This window comes from Panthera leo, chromosome A3 (genome assembly GCF_018350215.1).
Source record: "Panthera leo isolate Ple1 chromosome A3, P.leo_Ple1_pat1.1, whole genome shotgun sequence".
NCBI classification, from domain to species: Eukaryota; Metazoa; Chordata; class Mammalia; order Carnivora; family Felidae; genus Panthera; species Panthera leo.
Genome location: NC_056681.1, coordinates 37,516,989 through 37,543,274, shown reverse-complemented (window position 1 = coordinate 37,543,274; position 26,286 = coordinate 37,516,989). Strand labels below are relative to the sequence as shown.

At 41.6% G+C, this 26,286-nt stretch overlaps 1 long non-coding RNA gene across 2 annotated transcripts in view; it reads left to right on the top strand.

Moving 5' to 3' along the window:
* LOC122214963 overlaps window positions 1-26,286 on the top strand; it is a 46,784-nt gene that overhangs the window by 3,371 nt on the left and 17,127 nt on the right. The window lies entirely within an intron of this gene.

Below are 26,286 nucleotides of genomic sequence, written 5' to 3'. Positions count from 1 at the left end.
GATTTTAGTCCCATTGTTTTTAATTTTTTTTAATCTTTATTTTTGAGAGAAAGAGAGCACAAGCATGGGAGGGGCAGAGAGAGAGGGAGACACAGAGTCTGAAGCAGGCTCCGGGCTCTGAGGTGTCAGCACAGAGCCTGACTCAAGGCTCCAACTCACAGACCACACGAGATCATGCCCTGAGCCAAAGTCGGATGCTTAACTGACTGAGCCACCCAGGCACCCTGATTTTATTCCCATTTTACTGTTGAAGGTCAGCAAAGCTCAGTCTCAGTGACTACTCCAAGGTGACACTGTTAGTTAGTGGATAGTCCAGGATTCAAACTCAGACCTGTCTGGTGACCACACTTACTATGCTGCCCCTTGTAGATTCCTAATGTCCAAGACCAGAGGTCTAGGTCAGCAAACTATGGCCAAAGGCCAAATTCAGCCCACCCACCTGTTTTTGCACATAAAGTTTTCCTGGAACCCAGCCACACTTATTGAGTTATGGCTGCTTTCACACAATGGCAGAGTTGGATAACTGTGACAGAGGCTGACAAAACTGAAAATATTTACTACCTGGCCTTTTGTGGAAAGTTTGCCAATCCCTGGCCCAGAGGGCTTCCTTCTTCTGCTAGTAACCACAAGCTCTCCAGGATACATAGGGTCTCTTGCATGTTATTGGTGGGACCTCTAATAGAGGCTCGCCATAACTGCATGAATGTGACCTGCTCAAGGTTCAAAGTGGACAAAGTTGAACGATGAGAAGAGAGTAAAAGAGCATTTTGACCTAACATTAGCCTAAAGTTCCTTAATATTAAAGTTTGCAGCAAGAAGAAACCCATTCCCTAACAGCAAACTAAACAGCAGCTGCAGATAGCATCAATATAAACACACCTGCAGGCTCCTGGGCTTCCAGCCTTTCATTTTTGCATTTCATTCAAATGTGCGAAGAAACCATCAGCAGAGTTCCTACAAGTTTCCGGAGTCTTTAATCAAACAAAGGGTGAGGAAAATCTGTCAGTCCTCCCAAATAGTGAAGCCCCATTTTTTATTAGAAAAGGAGACAAAATATTGTGATTGAAGCTCATGTTAGAAAGAAGGGAAGGGAAACGGCTTTTAAATAAAATGGTGTAGTGTGAAAGCCCTGTTCTGCAGTAAGACAGAGCAGAGTCACACACACTGCTTATGGAGACTGAACGAGGTTTAGCCCTTAGTTGTATTTTCATTTTTGCATTGGAGGAGCTGGAAGACTGTTTACCAGGCCCCAAAATCCATCTCTACCCAAGATGGCAAATCCTTGTAAATGTGCCGATTCCATTTGTTCACTTGAGGGGAGACAGCAACCAGGGGAGACAAAGGAATTTGCTCTGGGTGAAAAAAATGGTCCAAATCCTATGGGTCAATTTCCTATTTTCTTTTCCCACCTTTTATTGCCTTCTGGTCCCGGACTGCCAGAGGCTTGGTCAAGCCCAGAGTGTAACATTTGGCAGGCTTGAGAATTAGCTGGGTAGCAGTTGAAAACTAATCTCCCTAATGCCCACCCCACACTAGTTGAATCAGGTCTTGCAAAGGATGAAACATGGGGCTTCATATTTTGCAAACGTCCTTCAGGCAGTCCAACTCCATGGCCTCCACTCAAGCCCATGAGTGACTTTAATGCAAACTTACCTGCCCTTACCTCCTCTAGATGAAAGTGGTGCAAGGAGAGGCAGGTTCTCCTTTGAATAAATAAATAGAAACAATTTGAAGTTCTACTTAATGCAAATATACTCAATTGACCTTATTCATTACTTGTTACCTGTTAGACTTTAGAAAATCATTTAATCTCTCTTGAGTTTTATCCCTCAGCTGTTAATTGGTAACATCAACTTAGGTAGAACTTCTCTGACTATATATCTCTCTTATACACCAAGTCAGGAATAAGCTCTGGACTATTTCTTTTCTTTTCTTTCTTTTTTCTAATGTTTATTTATTTTTGAGAGAGAGAGTGTGTGTGTGTGTGTGAGCTGGGGAAGGGGCAGAGAGAGAGAGAGACACAGAGTCTGAAGCAGGCTTCGGGCTCCAAGCTGTCTGCACAGAGCCCGACGTGAAGCTTGAACTCATGAACCATGAGATCATGACCTGAGACAAAGTCGGACACTTAACCGACTGAGCCACCCAGGTGCCCCAAGGGACTATTTATTTTCATTGATATCCAAGTTCTTACCCAAAATTCTCTCCTTGAAGATGGATGAGCCATCTCCTTGACTCATCCCTATGGCTCAATAGGCACCTAATGCGAGCAAAAGAAAATTAAAAGAGGGAAGAAAGAGGAGAGCAGGTAGAAGATAGAAGAATTTTCATTTCTGATTCAGATTTCTTCAAGGTCCTCTATCCCCATGGGTCAGTCACTCAAAGTTATTATGTTTTACATTGAACAGGTATAAGGCACACAAAAGATATTCAGAAAAGACTTGTAGATGATATTTATTTGAATACAACTTTTGATCAACTTCATTCAAATATGTCCAAGAATAACCAAAGACCCAAAATGGTCTCTGTTGAAGACAAACTTAGTATGCTAGACGAGGAAAGCTAGATTCTTCTGTGAGGAGTTAAAGCAGGCCTCTCCTAATAAGTAGTAAGAGTCAAACAGAGGGCAAGTAGGAGAAAGTATTTTCTAAATTAGGAAGGATCCACCTGAGAAACATAACAGAAACCCATGGGGGAGGGGAAGGAAAAAAAAAAAAAAAAGAGGTTAGAGTGGGAGAGAGCCAAAGCATAAGAGACTGTTAAAAACTGAGAACAAACTGAGGGTTGATGGGGGGTGGGAGGGAGGGCAGGGTGGGAGGGAGGGCAGGGTGGGTGATGGGTATTGAGGAGGGCACCTTTTGGGATGAGCACTGGGTGTTGTATGGAAACCAATTTGACAGTAAATTCCATATATTAAAAAAAAAAAAAAAAGAATATGTGGTATGTATATGGAATGGAATATTATTCAGCCATCAAAACTAATGAAATTTTGCCATCTGCAACAACATGGATAGAATTAGAGGGCATTATGTTAAGCAAAATAAGTCAGTCAAAGACAAATATCATATGATTTAACTTATATGTGGAACTTAAGAAACAAAACAGATAAACATATGGGAGGCAGAAAAAAATGAGAGAGAGAGAAATAAATTGTAAGAGCCTCTTAAAGATAGAGAACAAACTGAGGATTGATGGAGGGAGGTTGGTGGATGATGGGATAGATGGGTATGGGTATTAAGGAGGACACTTGTTATGATGAGCAGTGGGTGTTGTATGTAAGGGATGAATCACTGATTTCTACTCCTGAAACCAATATTGCATTGTATGTTAACTAACTAGGACTTAAATAAAAATTTGTAATAAAAAAAAAAAAAAAAAATTAGGAAGGATCCAAATGGCACTTTGCAATTGTTACAGAAAGGGACTTAAAAGTGCCATTGGGATTGGTCATTATCACTGTATGATGTCATCTGCATGGTGTTATCTGCTTCTCCAGTTTAATACTGGAGTGTAGTTCTCAACTGAGTCCAGTATGAGTTCTTGGAGGTTCAGGCTGGCTTTGGGTTATACGAGGATCAAGTTTTCTGTGAATGGTCAAGGTTCAAACATAAATTTCCTTTATGAGGGGTGCCTGGGAGTCAGTTGGTTAAGTGGCTGACTTCGGCTCAGGTCACGATCTCACGGTTTGTGAGTTTGAGCCCCACGTCAGGCTCTGTGCTAACAGCTCAGAGACTGGAGCCTGCTTCAGATTTTATGTCTCCCTCTCTCTCTGACCCTCCTCCACTCACACTCTGTGTCTCTCTCACTCTCAAAAATAAATATTAAAAAAATTAAATAGAAAGGAAAGAAATTTCCTTTATGACAAAAGTGAAGTAAATAAGATCATACTATATGTATTGCTTTATAACCTGCCTTTTGTACCTCACGATACACTAGGATGTCTTCTACCAAAATATATTAATCTTTTACAGTATTTGTAATGACTACAAAGTATATCATTATATGAATGAGTTGTCATTGTCACATACCCTGTTGTTGATATCCAGGTTGCTTCCATTTCTTTGGTATTATAGACGGAGCTTCAATGCAAAGTCTCAGAGCCAAATACTGCACAGACCTTCATTTATTTTCTTTAAGAACATTTCTAGAAATACAACCACTAAACCAAAAATGATAGGCATCTTTAAAACTATATTTACTGCCAAAATTGTCCTCTAGAAATGGATTATCGTTTGATACTTGCAGCACCAAAGGCCTGGGCTACATCACTCGTGTGAGATCGCAGGCAACAATAAGCAGAGAATTGAGGACTGACTGGGCTTGCAGGTCCCTGCTCCTTCTCCACTGGGGAATGGCTGGCCACTGGGCAGCCTGGTTCTGTTTAAGGTATAGTTGGTTCCTGTCAGAGTTAGGGCCACTCCAGAAGCAGACCCTAACACAAGGATTCATTTATAAATGGTTAATTTGGGAGGTAATCTCAGGACATACTAATTGTAGGGTATGGGTGGAAGAAAGAAGAAGTAAGACAGGGTATGAGAGGTAGATAATAAAGAGTATGCTATCAAATAAGTTACCACTGTGAGCAGCCGAAGATTGATCTTGCTGGGTATGTCTGCAAACAGTGTGGAAGACGCACCCCAGAGTTACCTTCCTGAAGGGCAAGGTAGCTACAGTGTCTACACATGAAGTGCTCCCAGACATTGTTGAAAGCTGCTCTGGGAGGATCTGATTCTCCTGTATGCCCAACCTGCTGTGAGCATAGCCAGGCAGAGTGAGGCCTAGCCAGTAAACTCTGAAAAGGTAAGAGCCTGAAGGGCTGCAGTAACATTATAGGTGATGTATGTGTGGTGTGGCCAAGTGGGTCAATGATAAACTGCTCTGCAGTTTCTAGTCAGACTCTCCTGCCACATTCTAGCCCCTATACAATATGGCAAAGTCTCACAAAGCTACTCTGAACATCCAGTCTATGGTGCAGCCTCAAGGAGAAGAATGCATCATGACATCTGCTGAAGTATAAATCACATGAAGTAAAATGCACCCATTTGAACTTTCCACTTCCAATCATGATGAAGTAACAAAAACCAGAAATGCTCTCCTAACAACTAAGAAAACTGGACAGAATAGGGGTACCAGGCTGCCTCACTTGATAGAGCGGGTGACTCTTGTTCTGAGGGTCATGAGTTTAAGCCCCATGTTGGATATAGAGATTACTTAAAAAAAAGTGGACAAAATATATGAAACAATGGTTTTCAGGGACTGGACAACAAACATAGCAGGACAGTGGTCCACAAGAGAGGAGAAACGAGCAACATGAATCTGAGATTGGTCCAGCTTACCAACTGGGGAGTTTTCAGGCTTCAACACAGGGAGGAGGAACTCTCACAGAGTCGGAGGGGGGATGGGGTAGTCAGGGAAGCTAGAGTTTGCAGGGCAGAAAACCAGAAAAGAGACAGAAGCATAGAGAGAGGGAGCTGCAGAGTTCTGCATGTGGTACCCATCAAGTCCATGGCGGAGCACTGATAAGACTCTTCATGTGAGGAAACTATGCAAGGCCAAGGAAAGAACCACAGGAAAAGAGCAGGTAGAAAATTACTCAGAGCTCATTCAGAATTAAAAATACTTACCATTTCCCACAGCAGAATGGAGAAACATCATAATATACATTTGGTTGAGTACTGATTACCCACCTGTTTGCATATGCTTATTTGAGATCTGGTTGAGTACTCAGAAAGATAGTGCCTCTGCAGTGTGACCAAATTAGCCATAGAATGAAGGCTTTGGTCCTGCCGAACAAAGCTCACAAGCAAGCCTCAAATGAATCAAATTATTTCCTAGTGTAAAACTCATGTGTATTTAAAAGAATACCAGAAGAAAAAAATCCAGCACCCAACAATACAAACATTAAAATGCCTGATATCCAATCAACAATTATCAGGCACGCAAAGAAGTAGGGAAAGAGACCCCATAATAAAAAGAAGAATCAATCATAGAGTAATGACACAAACGATAAAAGTAAATATACGAGGACCTTATACAAGTAATACATGGGATCATAAATGCATCCCACATATTCAAGAAGGTAGAGGAAAGCATGAACATAAGGAAAGACACAGAGGTAATAGAAGACCCAAATGAGCCTCCAGAGATGAAAAACACAATGCAACACAATGTTTGCAACAACAACAACAACAACAAAAATACTATAGAAGATAAGTAAACTTGAGGACTTAGAAGTAGAAATTGTTCAAGATGAAACCCAGAGAGAAAATACATTCATTTTATGTGCATATTTTGACACATCTGTGCAAATGTATACACCTGTGTAATCAGTACTGCAGTCAAGATATAGAACACTTCCATCATCCCCAAAAGTTCCCATGCAATCACCAACCCCACCCAACAGTGTCTGTTTCTAGGCAACTCCTAACTTGCTTTTTGCTAGTGCCAGTATATACTAGGTTTGTCTCATCTTATGTTTTATATAAATGAGATAATATAGTAAGTACTCTGAGTTTGGCCCCTTTTATTTAAGCATACCCCTTTTTATGGCTGAGTAGTATACAACTGTATGGATGTGCCATTATTAGTTTATCCATTCACCAGCTGATGAACATTTGGGTTGTTTCCACTTTTTTTTTTAATGTTTATTTATTATTAAGAGAGAGACAGAGAGACAGAGCATGGATGGGGAAGGGGCAGAGAGAGAGGGAGACACGGAATCCGAAGCAGGCTCCAGGCTCTGACCTGTCAACACAGAGCCTGACATGGGGCTTGAACTCATGAACCATGAGACCATGACCTGAGCTGAAGTCGGATGCTTAACCCACTGAGCCACCCAGGTGCCCCGTGAGTTGTTTCCAGTTTTGAATAATTTTGAATAAAGTTGCTCTGAACATTCACATACAGGTCTTGTGTCAAAAAGTTTCCCTTTTGGGGGGTAAATAGCTAGGAATGCAATGGTTAGGTCCAACAGTCAGTGTATATTAATAAGAAACTGTCAAGCTGTTTTCCAAAGTGGCTATTCTCTTTTATATACTTATCAGGATGTATGAGAGCTGCAGCTATTTCACACCACTGCCAGCACTTGGTATCATCAGTCTTTCTTTCTTTCTTTCTTTCTTTCTTTCTTTCTTTCTTTCTTTCTTTCTTTCTTTCTTTCTTTCCCATTTTTAAAATTTTAGACATTCTAATGATCCTGTCATAGTTCCTCATGGATTTAATTTGCATTTTTGTGATGACTAAAAATGTTGAGCATCTTTTCATGTGCTTATTGGCCAGTCATACATATTCTTTTTTAAAGTATCTATTCAAATATTTTTACCCATTTAAAAATTACTAATTGTCTCTTCTTTTTGAGCAGTAAGAGTTCTCTATATAGTCTAGGTACAGATCTTTTGTTAGAGATATGTTTAGCAAATATTTAAATATTTTCCCCCAGTTTGTGGCTTGCCTTTTCATTATCTTAATGGTGTCTTTCAAGGAACAGCCATTTTGCTTTACTTTATTTTTAACATTTACAATTTCATCTTACTCGCAAAGAGTCTTATCACCTAGGTGAGCCTGGTATTGTTTTAACATTTTAGAGATAAGAGGCCCCATAGTTTCATTGCCGGGTTCAAAGTCACACAGCTGGTCAATCAAAGACAATGTCAATACGAAACCTTCAGTTTTCTGATTCTAGATCTGTACAGAATTTGTGTGTGTTCACACAGCAATTCAGGGGTTTCCCATCTTGAATGGCATCTAAGAGAAACCTGCTTTATGTAGTGATCTGGCAGGTGGAAGATTTCAAGGCTCTAGTATAAATTTATATTCCTGCTACAGCTGTGTCTTCCCACCCACGAAGGGAGATGTGGAGAAAGAGCAGGAGCTCCTTCAAGTTGTAAGCTACTTATTAAACCTGACAGACGACGAGGAGCAGGATAGTATGCCCTCTCATCGCCTCTGACCGCCCCCCCCTTCAATTTCCATTCCCTTTCTGGACTTTTAAAAAATTGCTTTTTAATAATATCCATAATTCATGAAAAGAAATGATAAAATCAAAACATATTACCACTGGCTTATAAACGCCAGTGCTATTAATTATTAACAGCCCAAGAAGGAAGTCAGGAATGATCCCAAAGGTGAGAGAGATAAAGGCACTAGTGGGGAAAAAAAAAAAGTTGCATATTAAATGAATTTAATTCCTCTTCTCAAAGAGCCAGGAGAAGTTTAGCTAAAATAGAGGCCTTGGCAATCATCTAATGAAAAGCCCTCATACCACAGATGGACAAAACCTGAAGCCCAAAACACTGCCTGCCTTGAGTTACGATAAAGCAGTGAAACATACTTCTTTTTATTGCTGTCCTGTTCTCTAACTCTGCCTCTATCAATGTCACACTTGACATCAGGGAGGACAAGTGTTTTCTAAAATAAAGGGATTCATTGTTTGCAAAGCCTAAGAATCAGCCTTCATTTTAGTGTTCCAAAGCTCCCTGCCACTTTTCCAATGCAAATAGAATCACCCAGAGACACCTAGTGCAGAATAAGCATGCACAGGCGGGGCCATTAAGTGATGTACCTGAAGAACATCAATGTCCACAGCCTCTCCCAGCCCCCAGAATTCCTCTAACGGGAGATATAATCCTTAGAGGTGTAAAGGTTGCCCGTCTTCAGAAAATCCCAACTACAATGTAAACCCTGCAGGACCTTGGGGCAGTTACTTTTGTGAGTCTCAAAATCGGGCCGGCCAATGGTATGGCCTGCCTCATCAGGTTGTTGTGAGAGTTAGATGATGCACTAATGACCTGAACACAGGTAGAGGGTTAGGTGAGGATGGCCAGGAACCAGATGAGAGACCAAGGGGAAAGAGAGACACCCAAGAAGCTTGGGGAGGGAAAGGAGGTGTGCTACAAAACCAAAATTTGCCTTGGTTGTAAACTCCTATACAGTTTTGCCTAGGACCAGGTTGGGGTTAATACAACCTGGGTTAAAAAACGATCCTTCCCTGGTGGGAACTGTTCCCGCTCTGCCCCAAGTGAGGACAGGTGCAGGCGGGTCTGTCAGGTGGAGGTGGGCTCTGCTACATTTCCTACTGCAACGAGAGTTGTTGAATCAGGTGGGCAGCTCACAACTACGAAGAGGACACTGATTATTCTCTTCCTGGGACCCTCTGGTTCACCAAATCATGCTATCTATTCTCTTATTTCCAACAAAAGGATATATTTTGATGGTGCTTCCATCATTTTTTTTTCCCTCAGCATTTGAATTCCACCAGACATCTAGCAAAGAACGTGATAGTCAATCCAAAGCACACGTGTCAGTTGAGAGCGGAAAAATTGAAGTTTTAGAGAAGCCAGACACAAGTGGCTCTTTTAGTTAGACAGCATGGGAAAGGCCTTTTGGAGAAAACACCTGCTCTCCTCAGAGGTTAATGTTCTTCCCCATCAGCTTCTCCTTCCCTCTGCATCAGGCGCCACCTCCTATGTGCCTTCTCATCCAAATCCTGCTCTGGGGGACCACGAGGTGCCGATATTCTGCTTAAACGCGTTTCAACTGTCTAAACAATTTAGAACGTTGGCCTGAAACCCAGACAGCATATACCTCTCCCCTTTTCCTCACTTTCAACCCAAAGGCAAAATTCACCCTAGGACTTTCCAATAGGATCTTACCTCTGAGAGGCAGAAGACTGAGATGTCAGAAGGACTTTCCGACAGCTTTACACCAGGCTTTTACTTCTAGCCATGCTATGATACCCTCTTCTATTTTCATTTTAAAAAGTCACAATGTATTACATTGTTCCTCTTCATTGGCTCTATTTTGATTTTGAAAAGTACACAAACATGTAATAGCACTTCTTTTTCTCATTCCTTTAATGCGTAGTTTATATTTTAGGAACAGAAGACAATGGCAGCTAATCACCAATAAATAGACCCAATTGTCTGTTTGGGACTAGACACTCCTCCCCACAAAACCCCCACTTTGCCTCAGTTTCTGTGGGAGGTCTGGCATCAGTGGGAAAGATGCTTACACTCTGTGGGGAGGGGGGCGGTTATGTGCTGGGCTTTGGATCTCAGTGATTTCTACAGTAACTCCAAGATGGATTGTGTCTTCTATTTTTGGATTCACACTGGGAAGCCAATTAAATTAAAAGGCTATTCATTTCACTATATTTGTCTCCAGGCTGCTCAAATAGAAATGCAAACGACTTCTATTGAGTGAGTTTTCTGCCTCAAAAAAGAATGCCTTCTCTCTCACATGTGTACGTCAGAGTCCAATCTGCATTAAGGGGGAGACACACGAACCCCAGCCTTGTCTCTACTGGGAGGCTTCTTTCTCAAACTCAATTTGAAGTTATCCTAAATGAAAGCATATTCAGCTTCTATGGCCACTCACAGGTCCTTAGTGCAGTTGGCAAAAATGGGTCTGTGTTTACTGAAATGATCACAACTGGGAGGAAGGGAGAAAAAACTCATTTTTCCAGCTTCACTAAGAGTGAACCAATGATAGAGCCTAAATATGGCAAATACTGCTTCTTTGGTGTTGCTTCCATTCACAACAGGCCCTAGCCTTGCAGAGAAGATAGCTGCACCCCAATCTCCAGTTTCAAATCCTACAAAATGAGACAGTATGCTGTCCTAATAGCACAAACCAAAGGCCTAACTTATAACGTATGGCTAATGATGACCAGATCAGAGGCTCAAGTGCAGTTGACTTAGCCCATCAGAGCTCACTCTGAAGTCAGGGTAGGGATCAATCCAATCAATGGGGTCATTAAGTGTTCTTGTGAAAGGATCAATGGGGAGTGGATGCCGAAACCACACATCTGCTACATGCTCACATGCGTAGAAAGGACTTCTCAAAAATGGGTTAACTGGTGGCTTGCCCAAGAACTAGAAACAACTAGAATTTGCAATTTTTCCCTTAAAACACATGCGGCCTGTGGAACATAGAATTGTCCTCCAACAGTCCTTGCACAAAAGTAATTTCAACTTTGAATAGATGAGCTTCCTTAAAAGGAACAGGACTTTCACACTAGCCTATAGTCTATGAAATAACAGCTTGCAACCTGCCATTTGTAGATCATTTTGGGGCCTGGCCAGCCCAAATTGAAACTTGCCCATCAACAATGGCAGATGGAAATGTTAGGTTGCCTCTAATGGCAGGACTACCAGGGTCTCAGTGATGGAGAGGATGCAGGTTATGATGTCTGTCGTGGCCTTCATCATGGCTTATTGAGACCTGTCTGGCAGGATGTAATAAGCAGAACAAAATCTGATACAACAAAAATGTTTCAATGTTTATGGAAGCCCAAAACTATTTCCCAGAAAAAGAAGCCATTGGAGTAAATTGAAAATCAGTTGACTTCATCTTCACTTTCATGGAAAAAAAAATCCCCATCTGAGGGAAATTCAACTCCATCTTTGAAATTCCTCTTTACTTAAAAATGACTGGAGAGAAGGAAGGAGGTAGAGAGAAGAAGGAAAAGAAAATAGGAAGGAGGGAGGGGGGAAAAGTTTGGTACACAGAGCCTGGAACATGAAGTACAATTTGACAATATCTGTACCTGCCTCTCCAATTTCAAAACACACTCTATTTTCTTTTTCTCATAAAATGGAGCAAACACAAACCCAAGGCCTCATCTTCTAGCAGGTAAAATGTCCTCTGAAAAGTCTGTTGCTTTTTCTTTTTTGTTTTGTTTTGTTTTGTTTTGTTTTGTTTTGGTGAGTGGTCCAAATTAGTTAATTTAATCAAAACGAATGGGCAGTTTTTGATTATATTATATTCCTAATATCCCCTAAAAACAGACAAAGCCATCCAAAAAATGCATGCAAACACGGACCGAATATTCACAGCAGGTCTTTTCAGAGCAGCCTAAACCTGGAGACAGCCCAAACGTTCATCAGGAATAGAATGGATAAATAAATTGTGGCATAGTCTTACACTGGAATACTGGCAATAAGAATAAACAAACGACAACTAGGGGCAGCAATAGGAGAAAATCTCACAAGCACGGTGTTTAACAAAAGAAAACAGATGCAACAGAATACTTATTAGATGATTCCATTTCCATTAACATTCAAAAGCAGGCAACTAATTTATGGTGATGAAAGCCAGATTAGTAGCTACCACTGGAGAAAGGGAACATTTGGGAACCCCTGGAGTGTCTGTCATGTTCTCTTTCTTGATGAGAATGATGGATACACTTCGTGAAAATTCATCAAGCTTGTACTTGCTTGTATTTTACTTCAGTAAAAAAGTTTACTTAAGGTGTCTGTGGTATGAACAAACTTTGGGGCATGATGAAAATGCACTGTATTGTATTTCAGTTGTGATGGCGATCATGTGACCATAGATATTCATTAAATGTCTCACCAAACTGTAGACTTAAAGTTGGGTGAATTTTATCATATGTAAATTATACCTAATAAAGCCAATTTTTTAGAAAGTTTAAAAAGTTTAGGAAAAAGAATCCTACTCTCTACACACAAAAGCAGTTTGAGAACAAATTCAGAATAATAAAAGCAACTGCCTGCATTTATTCCTGTCCTTCATTTTGCAGGAGAAACAAGTAAATCAATGGCTCAAATGCTCAAATGTATATGAATTATCAAAATATAAGTCCTCAAAGACAGAGATCCTATTTATATATGAATCTTGTACCAGCCAATTGGAAAACCAAGCCTAGTGATTCTCACTGCAGTTCTAATTCATAATCCTCTGAATGTCTCCCGGTGTCACTAATGTGCTTGTATCGGCACATTATTGTGGCTGTGCACAATAATGCTGCCAAATACCCACAAAACTTCATTTATTGCTCACGCATTTAGAGTCAGCCAGGGGTGGCTGGGCAGCTCTGCTGATCTTCCACAGCTTGCTCCCATGCCTAGGGTTAGGCTAGCTATTGGCTGACATAAGTGGGCCTGAACTGGAATGACTATGGCAATTTGATGTGGTTACGATCCTCCAAGATGGTCCCCAGTAATGCTTGCTTCCTGGTATCCATGTCCTTGTGTGATCACCTCCCACATAAAATAGAGCTGTCCTGTGTAACTGATAGAATACTGCAGGGATGACAGTCATTCCAAGGCTTGGTTTCCAAAGACACTGTGGCTTCTACCTTGCTCATTTGGACCACTCGGCTAAGTGGAAGCCAGACACCATGTTGGTGAAGACACATAATCAGCCCTATGGAGAGATTCATATGGTGAGGAACCAAGGCCTTAACATCCAGCATCAACTTGCCAGACACACGCATGAGCCATCTTGGACATGTATTCATCAGTCCCAGCCAAGCCCTCCAATGACCATAACCTTTGAGCCAGAATCCTGAGCCAGAACCAACCAGCTAAACCACTCCTAAATTCCTAAACCACAGAAACTCGGATGGATAATAAATGCTTATTGTCTTTAGCTGCTAAGTTTAGGGATAATTTGTTATGCAGTCACAGATAACAAATATACATGACTCTATACCATGTAGCTCTCACCACTCAGTAAGCTACCCTGGATACATTCTCATGGTGACAGCAGGGATGCAAGAGAGCTGGTGAAGACATGCAAGCATTTTCAAATCTCTACTTGCATGACATGTCTCCAAAGATCCCTTTGGCCAAATTAAGTCAAATGACTCAGCTCAGAGTGTAGGGCAGGGCAGGTTAGCTCACCTACTGCGGGAAGGCACTGCAAATTTATATGGCAAAGAACATGGTTGGTGGCTTTAAAATGTGTACCCAGATTTTTTGGCACTGACCTATTCAAAAGGAAGGGCCTATTTCCCCTCCCCTTAATGTGGGCTAGACTTTGACTCACTTCTAATGAATAAAATGTGGTGGAAGTGATGTAACTGCACTGGCTGGGTCATAAAAAGGACAGCTTCTTCCTGGTTCTCAATCTCTCTCTCTCTCTCTCTCTCTCTCTCTCTCTCTCTCTTTCTCTCTCTCTCTTCACCCTCCCTCCCTCTTTCCTTCCTCCCCACCCTCCTTCTTTTTCATGGATTTCTTACTTTGGCAAAAGCCAACCAAATGTAATGAAGATAGTCAAGCAGATCTGTAGATAAATCTACATGGAAAAGAACTACCAACAATCAGAACCAACTTGCCATCATGTTAAAGGTGGATCCTCTGGCCCTAGTCAAGTTTTCAGATGACTGCTGTCCCACCCCACATCTCAAGTGCAAAACTAAGATATTCCTGAATATTTCTCACCCACAGGAATTGTGATAGATAATAAAGTTCTATTGCTGTTGTAAGCCACCAAGTTATGGTATAGTTCATTGCACATATCAGTAACTAATACAAGGAATGATGAAGAATTAGAGCTTTTATTTTTAACCACAGTTCAGGATTCTAGGTGCAAAAAACAGAATCTACTCTAGCTAGTTTATGCAGAAAAGAAACATATTAAAGGGTACTGAAGTATCTACAGGAGGGCCCGAGTATCAGGTCTAGAGCTAAAAAGGTAACAACAATGCCCAGAGCATAGGGTACCCATGCTCCAGCCAGAACCCCATTCCTCTGAAGCTGGATTAAGATATCTCAGCTTGCAACATTGAAGTTGGTAGCCAGGTACCAGAATCTCCACCATTAATATCCTGGAAAGCTGGATGCCTTCATGCTTCCCACCCACCAAAAAATGGAATCTGTGAAATGCCAGCTTCATCTTTCTGCTTTCTTCCAGTCAGAGGTCTTATACAGGTGCATATAATTATTGGAGTCTATCTGCAAGGGAAGATGGGAAAAAATGAGTTGTGGGCTCCATTCTTGGGGAGGTGTTATTTATAAGATAGGAAATACCCCAGAAATAGGAAGGGTGTCCAAATGGTGCTGAGCAGCTAGGAAAACTGACAAATGCTCACTTCTTGTCCCATATAAAATCATCATTACATTACTAAAATATAGATGATTAGAGAAACTACTGACATGTCTCCCTAATACCTGAAACTCAAATTGGTAAAAGAATTTCATCTCCAGTACCATTTCCAGGCAAGTGTTAATGACTGCCTAGAGTTACATGCTAAGAGGAATTCTAGGCTCAGTTGGAAAGAGATCTGGGATCAGGTTGTTATGATGCCACTGTGTGCTACATATTTGAGTTAAATAATAGGTACCTACAAAAATAGGTCTCTATGTTTTCTCTCCTTTCCTGAGGGGAGGGTCTGAAAATACTCCATGACCTTTTACAATTGTTTAGATTAAAGCCGTTCACACTGACCAAACTCTCTTTTATTTATTTTTAAAAAAATTTTTTAAATGTTTATTTATTTTTGAGACAGAGAGAGACAGAGCATGAATGGGGGAGGAGCAGAGAGAGAGAGGGAGACACAGAATCTGAAGCAGGCTCCAGGCTCCGAGCTGTCAGCACAGAGCCTGACGCGGGGCTCGAACCCATGGGCCACGAGATCGTGACCTGAGCCGAAGTTGGATGCTCAACTGACTGAGCCACCCAGGCGCTCCCAAACTCTCTTTTAGTTATCTATCTGACATGGCATGCAAGCCAATCCATGTCCCCACTGTATCACTCAGGACTTGGTATAACCCAGAGATATAAAACAGCTCTTCTAGCTAAATAGCTAAATATGGCCTCTTGTTCTGTCTCCTCAACACCTTCTTACACTTATGTCATCCCATGAGGGACCCCTCAAGAACTGCAAATTCCATAAGACACAGTCTGACTACCACTGACATATACCATTGGTATAATCAACTCTTTACCTCCAGGGCTCATTCCTTCATGCTCATTTTCTCTTTACTGTCACTCAAATTCAGCCAGCTGGTAAGAATATATTGTGGACAAACAGTCCCTACACTATAACCCGTCCATTTCCCTGTTTGGATGGTGTGACTTTTTCCCATGTGAGTCAATAATTTTTAAAGCACAAGAACTTGGCATGATTTGCTGTCTTTTAGTCACCTCACAGAGACCAACTTCAGGACTAACAATGGTAAGTCTACATTAAGTTGCTTCATCTTTGTCCTTGTGTTAATAGCAAGAGACTTCCCTATCTGAAGATCAAACATCACACCTATTGTGTCATGGTTTCAGTGGGGCAGATTTCCCCCTTACCTCCATTCTCCTTAGCCACTGTTGCTCTGAGTACCCTCAGAGTAGGATATTTGTTCCTGCCATAGAACAATGCTTCTCACACTTCAGTGTGCACACAAATCACCTGGGCATCTGTTTAAATGCAGATTCTATTTCAGCAAGTGGGGCCAAGATCCTCCAGTCCCATCAAGCTCTCAGGTGATGTTGATGCTTCTGGTCCATGCCACACTTTACCTATCAATGTTCTCCAAGACCTAGTCTAACCCTCTATGGGAGGAGCTTACTGTTTTCCTAGAACTCTACTTATGTACTGTTTCTTCTTACCTCTCTCCTTTGGATCACATTCCTTCACCATCAATACCCTAGACATTGGTATTCATTCTTGTTCTACCCTTGAGCACACTAACTTTATTCATTCAATGAACCAGTAATCATTAAGCACCTACCGTGAGCTAGACATCATGCTGGGCACTAGGGATACATCCACAAATAAGATCATCCCTGCTCACATGAAACTTCTACTCTAAAGAGAAAGACATTAATAAATAACTAGTTAACAATTAGTTATAATTGCCAGGAGTGCTAAGAATGGAAATTACAGGATGTCTGAGAGCAAATAATGGGGAAAATCTAATCAAGTCTCTTGGGCTATTGGGGTCTGCACTTTGTGTGACTTCCTCTAGTTTCATATAAACTCAACCTTGTCTGTGATGAGGAAGAGGATTAAAAGTTTCCTTCATGGTCCTTTGCCTTCCTCTTGACCATGGCCACTACTGTGCACTTGGGTGTTTCATGGCCACATGCTCCTTTGGCAGGAAGATGAGCATGGCATGGAGCTTATGGTTGGCAAGCATGTCCTGGACTTCCATAACTCCAAATTAATATTGGATTGCCTCATGTCATTCTTGCCCCTTGGCTCCCCTTGATAATGGTGCTGGCCATCTGCAATGGCAAGCTGTTCCCTCCCAAATTCTAGTCAACTCTCCTCCTTGCTCAAAAATGACAGCAAGTATAATACTCTAATTTCTTCCTCCTGTGACCTCTTTTGTTGATCTGCTACCTAGAACTATGACTTGGCTATACCAGCAAATTACCCTGATTAACACCAAGGCCTTTAGTATTTATTCATTAAGAACGACAAAGTCCAGGGGAGCCTGGGTGGCTCAGTTGGTTAAGCTTTCGACTTCGACTCAGGTCATGATCTCATGGTTCGTGAGTTCAAGCCCTGCGTTGGGCTCTGTGCTGACAGCCCAGAGCCTGGAGCCTGCTTCGGATTCTGAGTCTCCCTCTCTCTCTGCCCCTCCCTGGCTCACACTCTGTCTGTCTCTCTCCCTCAAAAATAAATTAAAAAAAAAAAAAAAAGGAATGACAAAGTCCAAATCTAGTTGCCATATCAGAGATTCTGGCCTCCTTAGGCTTAGAAAGCTTTTTTTAGCTGCCAAGTTATCCTTCCCAGTCTCATGGGGTATCAGTTAGACAAGGAAAAGAGAAAAGGTATGAATATTGCAGAACCATTACAACCTATATAAGATAAGGCCTTCCATGGTTGCAGCCCTAAAATTCATTCTTGTACGGCATTATATTCAAAGAAATATGATCCATCAGCCAAACTGTATCTATAATGGAAGTTGAATCTTTCCTGAAATCTTTTGAAAGTGGATTCCATTAGTTCATTTTAACTTTAAGGAAAATTTAAAGTCCCATTTCCTGTTTTTTGTCCTTCTTAATATTTCACATCTAAAGTAACTGCCTGGGAGTGCCTGGGTGGCTCAGTCAGTTGATCATCCGACTCTTGGTTTCTGCTCAGGTTGTGATCTCGCAGTTTGTGAGTTCAAGCCCCGCATCAGGCTCTGTGCTGGCAGAATGGAACCTGCTTGAAATTCTCTCTCTCTCCCTCTCTCTCTCTCTCTTCTTCGTCTTCTCCTTCTCTCTCTCTCTCTCTCTTTTTCTTCTTCTTCGCCTTCTCCTCTCTCTCTCTCAAAATAAATAAATTAGCATTAAAAAAAGTATCTGCCTGAATGTCTTCTCTCTCCTGCCTCTCTGAACTCTGCTAACTCCCCACCTAGCCAGACCCATTGGACATCGACCCTTCATTAGCAACGTTCTTCCTCTCTGGATTTGTTCTTCCAAAGTCTTATGACAATAGTTTTTTCCAATCTCTCCAGCATCAGCCCATCATGACCTGGCCCTGTCAGCCCTGTTGTTCTGCCCAATAGCCTGATTTGGTCCAGTATCTTGAGGCAGATCTAGAATTCTTCCACTTGGAAATTTACCACCCAGGATGAAGAGAGGGCAGGTGTACATTCTCTCATATTGTCTTGACGCATTCATCAGCACAACCACATCATTAACCCAAGGAATTAACTCCTAATATTTCAAGGAAAAGGAGTGGGGCAGTTATTATTGACATTCTAGTCTTTGCTGATTAAGAAAATTGAAATGGCACGAAGCTAATATGAAATAAGTAAACTTTATATTTAATGACTAGCATCTACATTCAATTAAAAAATATATGTATTAGAGTCTGTATGCAAGTCTTTATACACATACACACACAGACTCCCAGTACTAGATGCCTTGCTTCTCCAATCCTGCCAAGAGTTTGAGTCCTCCCACGGCCCCTTCACCATAATCCTTTCTCCACAACCCACATGCAGAAATCCATAGACATCTGTCACTTAATTAATTTAGTTAATACTTAATCACATATCACCAACATTTTAAAACTTTACCTTGGCATATTGCTTTTCATGAAATCTCTAAAGTGTTTGATATTAGGAGCAAATACAACTCATTGTAGTCCTCAGTGTGTCATAATTTTAGGACTCTTGGAGGGATAGACTCTAATCAAGTGTCTTCAACACATATCTGACTTTTCGCTCTGTTCTGTAGAAAGCCCCATAAATCCTTACGCTGGCAGTCAGCTCTGAACCTTTACTTGTGAATGCTAATTGTACACAACATTAATGGAGAATGTGGATGACACTGGCTTCCTAACTTGCAGCTTTGTTTCATAATCCCTCGCTTGCCAGCTGGGACTTTGATGGGGCATTTTACAGCACAGCCTTTGCTACCCTCGTGAAACATTATAATCACGTAAAATGTGCTGTAGGATTGTATGTAATATGGAGCCTGCTCTTGGCATCTGTACCATAATCATCTCTTCTCATCACTTCACTGCCCACTTAGGAGTCTTTGGAAGGCTTCCTTTCATATGAATAGGGGTGTGGAGTTTAATCAGTCACGACTGGCAAAGACACCCTCATTTCCAATTCCAGTTCCAATTCCAGTTCAACAACTCACCAAAGGTGGTTTCAGGAAGTTCTCTTAACTTCCCTGTGCTCTTTTTTAATAGGCATTTCCTCTCAATCTCTAGAGCAGTCATTTCCCTCTTTCAGGTATGGGATATTCTGGAAGGCCTATTATAGATGCTCAAAATAACTGACCCACACACCAGTCAACACTCAAGCCAAAGTCACATAGTGACCACTTAACCTGCTCTGAGTTCTATCAAGCAGACCTTGGCACCAGGAAAACAGTCCTAGTTCCTGTCTTGGTAAGATATTAGGAATGTGTCTGAACCAAATATTGGAATCAATGACATGATTCTTGTCCCTTTCCAGTTCCATAGGGCCTATAGACAAAATAAATTATCTAGTGCCTCCCTAAGTGTCCATGCTGAATGTGACCCCAATGTAGATATAATGCAGACTTTCCCTCCCTGCCTAGAGTCAATCACTAGCTGGCTTCACCCGACTTCCTGGTGAATGGAAGAGCAATTTGTAGCACAAGTGTGAACCAGTCCATTAGTATGGGGAATGAGAACTAGGGTCCACTTTGAGCATCAACGTACGTAGAAAATATAAAATGGTATCATTCAAAGATAATGGGACGATATTATTGGGTTCAGGGCTTAGCTCAGCTTGACCTGCTCCTGCCTCAGCAGAGCTGGCCTCTGGCCTATGTGGGGTGCTCTTCTGAGGTCAGGCGATAATGTGGCTGTGCACTCTGTAGGAAGGAAGAGCAGAGTATGCACTGCTGATGAGAATGGTACCACTAGTGTGATCAGGGTGCTCTTGATTCAAGACTAGACCATTTCCTTTTGATGTGGATGCCGTTGATTTTGGCAAATGTGTAAATAGGCAAACGTCAACCAACAGGGGACAGACAAGAGGGAAGTCCACTCCTTCCCTTGTTTAAGCCTAAACATGCTGGTGTTCTTTCTGGCTCTCAAACACACAAATGCTAAAAGCCATGGCACAGTGCCTTTGGTCTCCAAATCTGCTGCATATCCCAGTCATCTGGGATCTCTCAAGAATCCCAGTGTCCAACTCTCAGCTCATCCCAATTATATTCAAATAGCTGAAGGAGGGGGCCAGGCATGAGTAGTTTTTAAAGATCCCCTAAATGTTCCCATGTGCAGCAATTTGGGAACTGCCAGCAAAGTGCTTATAAGCACAGACCCTGGGGTCAGATCTGAGTTTGAATCTTTGTTCCCCAACTTACCAGCTGTGTGACTTTGGCAAAGCTACTTACACTCTCCGTGTTTCGACTGTCTCATTTGTAAAATGTAGTATTTTACAAATAATACTAGCATTTACCTCACAGGGTTTCTATGAGGATTAAATGATGTATTATTTACAATGTATTATTTGCAATGTAGATCAATTCCTGGTATATGCTAAGAGCTATAAAAGTCTGTTAAAAAGAAAAATACACATGTGAGCTCATTTCTACCTCAGGGCCTTTGCTCTTGCTGTTCTGTCTGGAGTTCACCCTCCCTGGCCCTCATCGACAATAGGTAGCCCATCTATCCTAATTACACTTCATCTTAGGACCCTTTTTATTCTCATATACACACTGTGTATTTATAGAATATATTTTTGTTGTCTCCTCCACTACAATGTAAATCCAGGAAGAGCAGGATCTGCCCTATTTCTAGAACAGCACCTGAGTAAATGAGTGCATGAAGGAATGTGAACACTGGGGTAGATCTAATTTGCTGGAAACGTGAAAAGCAGGCATTAAAGGAAAGACCTCCACACCTTTTGACAGACCCTTCCACATGCTCCAAAATACTCATGATTCAAATACAACCTTTGGGTTTACTGTGGGTGAGACATTGCAGTTGGAAAGAGGTACACATGTTAGTATCCCCAATTAAATCTTGTGCAATAAGAACCTTGCCCGTAAACAAGAGAAGTGGCCTCTCCTGAAAATCTAGAGCTGATGAAATGAACTCCAGATAATTACCTCATTTGAATTTTCTCATTTCATTTCAGTAGTTGATATCTATTTTATTTAATCTAAAGCTTATCTATTTTCATTTCATAAATTGTTGTCTGCCCCCCCACCCTGACCAGGGTCCTCAGTTCTCACTATGTGGATATGAGGATAATCTTCAAGAATTTTAAACAAGATGAAATACATGAGGACCAAATCAAAGCTAGTGATGATTTTTATATCTTATACTAGGATAGCATGGCACAGGTTAGCAATAAGATGTCCTAGGGACTGGGCCAGTCTCTGTGTATCTCATTAGGATTTGACATTTCCATTTATGCTAATCATGCTAGAGCTGTGTTCCATTTCATGAAAGATGATGCTTCCTAACCTGGAATGCCAAGCCACCCTAAGGGCGGCATGGATTACAAAGTCGCCTCCCTATACGTGTACGTGTACAAATGCACTGTGGATTCCTGCAGACTCGTGGTCCTGTCCCTGCACATTCCAGATCATGGCTGTAAAGTCACTGACTGAGAAGCTGAGACAGAGAACCTGAGTCAGCCTAAGGTCCACTGAACATAACAAAGGCTCTCAGAGTGTCTAAGTCTATGAGATATCACTGAAATTACTAAAATATAATTCACAATGTTTTAGGAACAAGAATGTGATTTAATTTGAACATTTATCTCCAGTTCATCATCACAAGAGGCAATATGGCCCATATAGACTTCTCAATGGTATGCTTTCTCAAGGGTTGGGCACAGGCTTGACTGAACTAATCAGAAGAAACTTCACAGCGGGTCCCCAGGCCTCAGGACAGGTCCTGGCCTCCTATGCCTCCACTGCATGTGGTACCCAGAACAGTGATCATTCTTCACCTTCAGATTCAAGAACCTGGAGATCCCCTGACCCTCATGTATCAAAGCAAGGTTCCAGGAAGTTCACAGGTTGACTCTACCTAAAGCAAGCTCCTTGTGAGCAACATTCAACAGGGGCTGCAAACCAAAGTGTACCCTGGGTAGATGGCTGACAATTTGTCAGAGCATCACAGTTTGAAGTTTTCTGTTAACCAGCATTTTGTTGTAGAAGACTGCCTAGCAGGTGCCAGCCAGGCAATATCATCCTTACCCTCATTATTGTCCACTGGAGGTCCAAGGTTCTGTCCCCATGTGGCCACCAAGAGATGTTGTTATTGATCTAAAAGTTGACTCGTGGTCAGAGATCAGTCCTACATCGTTCACCTGCTTTCTGCTCCATGCACATTTTAAGCAATTTGATACACTTCCAGAATATGTATGCTTTGCTCATCAGGCTAAACTATCTCTTTCTGGTCCTCTTCCCTCCCCCAACACGGCGGCTGTGTGGCCCCATTTGAGTCTCAGACATCTGGATCAGTGCTTCTCAAATGTTAAAATGCACACAAATCACCTGGATGTGTTTTAAAATGCAGAATCTGATTCAGGATTTCTGAGACAGTGCTAAGACTTTGCATTTCCAACAGGCACCCAGGGAGTGAAGTGCTACGGACCCAGAATTACATGTCCAACAGCGACTATCTAGACCTTTCTAGAAGCCTCCTCCAAGCCACCAAAATCTAACCATTGGAAGTGACTTTGGACCATGAAGGTTCAAATGAGAGGGGAGCCTTGGTGTGTTTCCATCCCCAGGAGCATTTTCCATTTTAGAGGACTGAGAATACTTTGCCAAAGAAGTGACAGTATTCTTGTGGAATTCTAGTGCTAGCGGGTCTGAGTTAAGCGCAGGGCACCCTGCTCAAATCATCAGAAATCCTGACTATTGTCTGTACCCTGAGGCGCCCCCGTAGGGAGCAGTGTGTAGCCTAGCCTAACCAGTGCTATCTGTGTGGCTGAAGCAGATGCAAAGGGGAGGTAAGGGCCCCAGCATGACAGGACACAAGGTCTCTCTTCCTCCACACAATAAACTACCTGACCTCTGCTGCTAGTTTCTTCTGTGTCAGGCAGGACCACAGAACAGAAAGATAGGCATGGTCACCTCTTGTGTAGGCTCGGCTGACCATAAATTCTGCTTTAAGACCTGTTCCCTGGAGAGACATCACCAGCAAAAAAAGGTAGCAGGTGGCAGTAAGTGGTTAAAAACAACTCATTGCTTTATCATCCAGAGCAGCCAACCGCGGGGGAGAGCATAAGTGAAGCTCCCCCGATTGCTCTTCCCCCACCTCGTTCTCCTTAGGATTATTTTATTTATAGCTAGGAAAAAAAATAATTACCTACAGCTGTGTTTCTCAGTTGCAGGGCACTTAAGGCAGCACTTCTACCCACCAGGTCCCTGCTTGCTGAGCACATCCCTGGGGGGAACCTCCTGACCCCTTTCTACACAACCCTGTGACCTCCCAGCATTTTCTAGTCTTAAGAAAACTCAGGTGATCAGCCAACGACCTTCCACAGAGGCACTCTCTAGGACTTGTCTGGGATCATTAGATTAATTTCTTTATTCCATGGCATTATTGGATGAATGGATTTGAAAGACAAATAACTCCCCTCTAGGTCCTTCTTGGAGATTAACAGACCCTGTGTGATTAGTTAAGCAGAGTGCTTAGTAGTAGTCAGAGCTCCAAATGCATTCAGATGGGAATCTTAGTATGCTGGTTCCTTCTTAGTTTCCTCATCTGTACAGTGTGGATGATAGATAATATCAGCAACCTCACTGGTGCAAAGATTAAATAAATGCATGCCAAGTATTTACTCACATGTTTGAGCAGACGAGGTATTCAACACAAGGTAGCAATTACTACATGGGTGGTGGAGAGGGAGGGATAAACTGGAACCATAGAATTAAAGCTGGAAGAGTCTGTAGAGGTCACCTGGGCCAGGGCATTGCAAACTTTATGGAGCATGAGAATCACCTGGGAGCACAGACTGCTGGGCTTCACCTCAAGATAATTGGACTCAGAAGGTTGGGGTACAGCTCATGAATCTGCATGTCTAACAAGCCCCAGGTGATGCTATTAGTACAGAGTAGCTAGACTAACCCTTTTTCTGATACAAGATGTAGCCCCATGTCTCCTATTCCTGTAAGATTCCTTGGAAGCTCCATTGGGCAAGTCCTACGATGGTAGAAGAAAGGAAATGAGTCCTTGCTGGTGAACTCTAATGAATCACAAGCTTTAAATATATTACCTTATCCTCACAATAACTTATGGAGTGACTTAGAGTTGTTTCGTTGTTATTTTGTTTTGTTTTGTTTCTCAAGATGATGAAGCTGAGGCTAAGATAACTTAGGTGCCTTGGACACTTTAACAGGAAGAAAACGAAGAGCCAGGATTTGAACCCAGTCCCTGAGTTCTTGTGTCAGTGATGTTCAGTTGTATCTGGGAATCCATACCTTACATTGCACTTTATTGTTAAGCAGCTCTTAAAAATCAGACTATGGTTTTGTTTTCATACTGAGCTACAATCTGCCTCTGTCGATTCACTGGTCCTAGTCACAGTTTCTGGATCTTCAGTTGAATTGGAAAGGACTTAATATTCTTAATATTATTTGGGTAGAGAGAGGACAACCATTACCTTTAGCGCACATTTGATCATGCTTAAGTGTGTAGGTCCCAACCAAGGGTTTCTATGTTCAAATCCTGACTCCCCCACTTCTTATCTGGGTGACTTTGAGCAAACTTCTAACTAACTTGTGCCTCGATTTTCCTAAATCTGTAAAATGGGAATAGTATTTGTACCATCAGTATTTATCAGAATAGTGAGTGGAGAAAACAATTTAATGCATGTACAGAGTGACATGGAAGTTTTAGCTTTTATTATTTCAATACATAAAGACTTTGTAAAGGCTTCATAAAGTCCTTTGTAACTGAGGTCTTCAAAATTGGAGAGGTCAGAGTTTTTTCACCTCCTTATGATATGACTAGAGTTCATTTAGCAGTATCTTTGAATTTGCCGCTGGTGATTAGAGGTGCTGGATAAAAAGAATATGGGGCACCCGGCTGGCTCATTTGGTTAAGCATCCAACTCTTGATTTTGTCTCAGGTCATGTTCTTGTAGTTTGTGAGTTTGAACCCCACATTGGGCTCTGTGCTGACCGCGCAAAGCCTGCTTGGAATTTTGTCTCCCTCTCTCTCTGCTGCTCCCCTGCTTGCTCTCTCTCTCTCTCTCTCAAAAATAAATTTTAGAAGATGCTTAAAAAAAAGAATATCAAGAGCAACTGTGCATTTCATCAGCAAGAAACCTGAGTTAAACCAACCAAGTTGGTACGTAGTTACTTTGTTTTCTTGCAGAGGTGATTCTGCTTCTTGTATTTTAAGGTAGAGAAATAGAGTCTTCATGGTGCTAAAGAAGACTGCCCGTGTGTGTCCTAGTCAGAGCCTCCAAAAACTCCAGGAAAACCAAAGGATGGGAAGATAAAGATACTTAATCATCAAAGGAAGAGGAACATTTTACTGCTTGGGAAACATCATTCTTTAAGTTAAAGAAATAATACACATAATGAGGCAAAGACTCCTCAGTGAGTCCAGGCAAGATCAGTCAGGTCTGGTCCAGAGAAGCAGTACCATCCAGCTGGTCCAGAGGCTCATGAGACTCATGAAAATAGGGTTCATACTTTCATCCCTCTGGGTTTGGAGCTGTTTTTTTTTTTTTTTTTTTTTTTTTTTTTTCACAGCAAGAGCTAACTGATGCACTCCCTATAGAGTTGGTAGGAATAAAATTGCAACAACCACCATACTAAAAGCAAGAAGAGTACTACTCGTATGGTTTGAACTGCAGAAAACTGTTAGGATTCAATCATTTTTAACTTACAATAATAGCAATTTCATGTGGGCCGACCTAATACTGTTAAGTACTTCTCACATGTCTAGCATTATTTTATATGAATTATCTCATTTAATCTTTACAACAATTCTATGAAGTAGATTACCTCCTATCTCCATTTTACCAGTGAGGTCATATAAGTTTAATAAATATCTGTTGAATGAATGAATAAAAGAAATGGGCAACATTTCTCAAGGCCACATGACCAATACCTAGTAGGACAGGAATTCGAGTTTAGGTTGATTCT